Genomic DNA, 6,039 nt, shown 5'->3' on the forward strand with positions numbered 1-6,039 from the left:
ACCTCAACATCAAATGGAGATGCTTTGTATTTCTGCTTGAAAGGTATATAGACTACATTTACCAATTCAATCCTTATATTTATAAGAAAGCTAATTCTGTGAGGAGTTTTGCCTTGTGGTTATATTTCCATGTTAGGTGTTGCACGTCTGTGGCTTCCTGGACTAGTCAGCTCTCTGCGACCTACACATATACATACTTCAAAGCCTTCTCTACCGCTCATGGATCTTAGGCTGATGAGTAAAATGTATAGGAATGTCCAACACAACCGGGCAGAGCCTCATTGGCCGTAGGCAGTGGTGTAGTGGTCCCTGGAGAAGTGGGTATACTCTTAAGTTTTTTCTAAGCAGACCATACAGCAAAGAATAAACGCCCTGTTTTGAGAAGTGGGTATACGCAATGCTGACTGAAAAATAAGTGGGTACTCCATATACCTGCGTATACCCTGGACAAACAAACACAATTGTGCCTCATATCCCTTCCTGAGGAGAAGTTACACTTCAACCCCACACAAAACTTCTAGAATGTCCAACACCACTGGAAAAACATGTGTGTATTCATGGTTGTACTCATAAAGCGTAAGGCACAACATACACAAGATACAAGACATGACATTAGAGCAAACAACAGTGATTTGAATCACAATAGCTTTGGCCTGAGCTGCTTCTGCAAGTGCACACTCACACACACACACACGCACACACGCACACACGCAAACACGCGAAAACACACTCACACACACAAATGAAAACAGGTTGCAAGCATCTGGGGGGAGTGGTCATAAAGCTTTACGATGGGTGACATTGATAAAGATATAACCAAATGATGGGGAGGCATGATGAAGCAATTTGTTCTTCATGACTGATCAATCCTCTGCCAAGGTTAATGTCACCTTCACACACACACACTCACAAACACACCACAGACACACCACACCACAGACACACACATATACACACAATCAATAATATGGGCTACACCAGCATGCATATACACACGACATGCATACAATTATATATTGAAGCAGGGAAGCTAATTAAGCCGATCTGTGACTCAGCAGTTCTTTTTATAGATGGACAAATTTGTATGCAAGAACAGTATAAGTGTGTGTGTGTGTGTGAGAGAGACAGATATGGCACAATCAACTACATGCTACGTGGCAATACAGAAGCCCACCCCTGCATTGTACATCCATAAAGCAGACACATTTGGCATGCCGAGGCGGCGGAAAATGAATGCTGAAGAAAGGTCATGTGTTTGATCAAAATAAGCCTACAGCATCCCCGGCCTTAACTTGTAGGGTACACAAACACGCAAATGCACGACGTGATTGGATGGGTAGGTGGGCAGAGAAAGGGAGTATGCCCGTTTGCTGCTGATGCTTATCTACACACACGAGTGCATCTCAAAACATTTGAGTATCGTGGAAAGGTTCATTTTCCCCCCTGTATTTTAATTCAGAAGTGACATATATTCTAGAATCAATACACATAAGGTGGCATGTTTCAAGCCTTTTTTTGTTTTAAATCAACTCATGGAAATCAAAAATCCAGAACCTCAAAATATTTGAATAAAACATTTACAATACAGAAATGTTGACCTTCTTAAAAGTATGTTCATTTATGCACTCAATACTTGGGTCGGGGCTTCTTTTGCACAAATGACTGCATCAATCCAGCGTGGCAGGGAGGCAATCAGCCTGTGGCACTGCTGAGGTGTTATGGCGGCCCAGTAGCTTTGATAGCAGCCTTCAGCTCGTCTGTATTGTTGGATCTGGTGGATCTAATAAGCCGTTATCATCAAGATTTAAACAAAAAAGGGTTGAAACATGGCACTTTATGTGTAATGAGTCTAGAATATATAAAAGGTGTCACTTTCCTCAATATTCACTTTTTTTTTTTAGATGCACCTGTGTGTGTGTGTGTGTGTGTGTGTGTGTGTGTGTGTGTGTGTGGGCTGAGAGCATTACAGAGACAGAAAATCGTTCCCATCACCAGGACAGGCATCATGAAAAGGTGGCAAGAGAAGAGTAAGGAGAGGAGGTATAAGAGAACAAGAAAAGAAAGAGATGACTAGAGAATGAAGGTCAAGGGATAAGCATGGCTGTGATCTCACATAACTTTTAAACTCTCTCTACACACACATACAAACACATATGCACATCTACGAACTCTCAACAACTTTTTCCCCCCAAGAAAATACAGAATTGCTGGTATTCTAGAAAGGGACGTAAGGGTCTTTGAGAAAAGGTGAGAAAACCCCCTCATCCGACAGGTAAAAAGCACAACAACAACAAAGTCAGATCCTGGTTCTCGCTCCTCTCTCTCCCACACTGGAGAAATGCATTGAAATGGAGGAAAGCCATGTTATTTAACAACAAAACTAAGGATGAGATCTCAGCTTATTACAAACACAATCCGTGTCTGTGTAGGACACGGATATTCAAAGACAATTCAATTCAATTCAATTCAATTCAATTCAATTCAATTCAATTCAATTTTATTTGTATAGCGCCATAACAATACAATTGCCTCTCGGCGCTTAACAGAGCCCAGAGCCTGAACCAATGAACAATGCATGTGTGCATGCAATGCATGTGTCTTCATCAATCAAAAACACAGGGCCCTCAGAGGGCATTGACAGCTGTGCAGCGTGCATGTGGTAATGATAATCCACAAAGGGCACAACATCATAGGGAGGAGTTGAAAATAAGTTGTGTACTCATCCTCATTGTAGGAGGCTAGAGTACTGGGACAGTTGAAACGGCATAGTCATTTCTGGGTGTGCCGCTGAGTTTGTTTTTTTTCCGACCAAATCATATCAGCAGGAATTCTGACATGATGTGATGACAAGCCAGCCACTCATCATTTGTTTGGTTCAAGTCCAACAGACATCTTTGCATGTATCATGCATCTGTGCAAAATATTTAAATGTTAAATCTGTAAAAGGCCTAATGATATTGGCCTTATAAATAGAGCTGGGTTTCCATTCATATTTCAAGAATCGATTCGATTCCGATTTTTAAGTTTCAGAATCGATTTTTTGCGATTTTCTCAGATTCCATCCGATTCGATCCGATTTCGATCTGATTTCCGATTCGATCAGATTTCGATTCGATCCGGGGGTTAATGTTATTAAAAATGAAAAATGTATTTGAACCGTTTCCTTCACTTCATGACTGTGTAGAGAAGCAACATATTAAAACTAGTATTATATCAATATTAAACAGCAAATCTTACAAGTATTGGTAGTTACTGATGGCTGGAAGACTGATGAAAAGGTTAAGGGTCAATCTACCTTCAAGAAAGATAATTCAGGACAATAAATGGAGGACATCATTGAGGTGACTATATCTGCAACAGTGGATTCCTTAAAAAAAGAAAAGAAAAAAAAATCGATCTTTGGACGTACGAATCGATAATCGGTCATTAACATGCGAATCGATTAAAAATCGGAAAATGTTTTTTTCAACACAGCTCTACTTATAAACATGCATGATGGTAGGCTGAGACATTACGGAAATCATTTAGAATATAGAGGAACGGTAAGTGAAGAGGTTAGTAGGGATGGATTGTTTAATTTCCCCTTCAAAACATTCCCACAAAATACAGAACAAAATACTATAGTGTAATAGTCCCAGCCATACTCCAACAGAAGAACGCAAAAAAGTTAATGATCCCACAATTCCCAATTTATTAAATTGAGTTACAGCTCAGACGTCCATGAAACACAGGTGGAGGGGACTCGGTATAGTTGTAGCACTTTTTGTTTGGCCATAGCAGAAAAGACTGCTTTCATTTTAACAGATATACATTTACTCAATTCAAGCATGTGCCTTGCCCATTCTATAATTTTCATCTAAATGCTATGAGTTGTAACAGTGGCTGAGGAAAATCAGCAAACACTTGCTGGCTATGCTTGCTTTTGCGACTGATTGCTTGTAATGCTTGTTGTTACAATTGGCTTCTAGTTTCTAGATCAGAAATCACTGATCACAAAACAACCGTTACTTGTGTTCCTGTCAAAACGCATCAATTGTGCAGTGACAATCTTAAAAAGCAAACGAAAAAAAGTTACAAATTTCCCACTTCACTTCTGTTTTTAACTTTCGAGACACAAGATGACATTTTTGACATCACATCGAGTTGTCATGAATTTCATCACATTATGTTTAAACATGAGCTGAGAAATGAAACATGTTACAACTGTCCCCTTGTCACAACTGTACCCTCTTCTCCCCTACATAAACACAGCTTTGATGTGGTTGGTCCAGTGCTGTAGTCTAGTTTTCTGTGGTGGGTATACTGTCTGTGATGGGTCGGTGCCACAGCCATCCCCCCCCCCCCCCCCCCCCCCCCCGCGGCCCACAAGCCCTTCCCCAATAAATAAATATGTTAGAAAATAAAGATGCAAAATAGCTTACAATACACATGCTAATATTGACCACAATTTAGATGCATTTTATCCACCACACACTGTAAAAAAAGGGGTGGGGATTAAAAGATTCACAAATATTTCAGCAGAAGGGATACATTTTTCAATTAATTGAAGCCTTTATTTCAAAAGCATGCAATAGTATATGTATTACTATCTTACTGCATCTGGAAATGAAGTTTAATGGATAGACATTTACACCATGTGTTTCACTTAAATACAAACAAAACAGTAAACACCACAGAATATCAAGATTACTGACAATGGGGGCTGAGTTTATCACTTATTGTATCTGTGAGATTGCTAGCTTGAGCTAACCAAAACACCATATAGCTAGCCTGAGCTAACCAAAACACCGTAGCCAGCTAGGTCAATTATCCCTCGCATAAAATAAGCTAACCAATTACGTTATTCTCAAATAAAAAAACATCGATTATGTGTGTTTGTGAAGTGTAACATAAGTCCTTTATCAATCACTCACGTTATTGTCGTTTATGTTGTTATTTACCGCTACAGATTACACCTAACAAACATGTTATTCAGTTGCTTTTAATGTTTAACATCAGCGTTAAACGTGACACCCCATTAAAGTCAGGCAATTTCGTTGTAGCTAAGTGAAAAAAGTAGAGGTCCTGGTAATAGCCAATCAAATAAATGGTGTTTTCAGTTCCTGCCTGGTAACTAAATCTTAGACGAATTCTAGAATATTGATTGGTTGTCAACCGATCGTTTTTTGAGTCAATCCATCGTCTCTTCTAACTGATGAATGATGACTGATTGGATGGTTTCAGAGACTTTTGATACGTATCTTGACCTAGGTTTTAGTGGATATACGCAAACCCACGAACGTTTTAGGTGGTAATACGGCGTATACCTGCGTATCACGTAGACTACAGCCCTGGGTTGGTCCTACTAATTCAAACAACATTACTGAACTCGGAAAGACCCGCTGCGTAATGCCAACTCATATGCTAGTGACAGTAGCCTGTGTTAGCAATAAAACATATTTAATGAACAGTGAAAATCTAACAGTTATTTTACAGAATTATCCCATTGCACTCATTCTGATATCAGGCCTGTGCAGTGTAGTGACATAGCCTGTGTATCCTTTTGGTAATACATTTTGTTGAGCTAAATGACCACGGAGTGATCAATGTTATGCTGTGAAACTGTGTTAGGTCAGATGTGCCTGCCAGACCAAAATGCAGGTTACATTTCAAAGAAGTGGTACGCAATGACCTTCTTTGCTGCCCGCAGTGTGCATCTCTTTATGTAGTACATACACCAAAAGACCAAAACAACTTAAAGGAAGCATGTGTCTGTGTGTGTGAGTGTGTGTGTGTGTGTGTGTGTGTGTGTGTGTGTGTGTGTGTGTGAGGGAATGCACAAATGTATGTCAGGACTAAGAATAGGCTATTCTATAATATTGTGGCCTATATTGTGGCTCTTTCCCCACCTCTTCATTATACAAGCAGTAAACACACACACACACACACACACACACACACACACACACACACAATGTGCTCTGCCAGACTATGGTAATGGAGTCCTTCCTCCAGTGTATTTTGATCTGCACCCACGCACTAGCCAGCCTTTACCTCTAA

This window comes from Sprattus sprattus (genome assembly GCF_963457725.1).
Source record: "Sprattus sprattus genome assembly, chromosome: 20".
NCBI classification, from domain to species: Eukaryota; Metazoa; Chordata; class Actinopteri; order Clupeiformes; family Clupeidae; genus Sprattus; species Sprattus sprattus.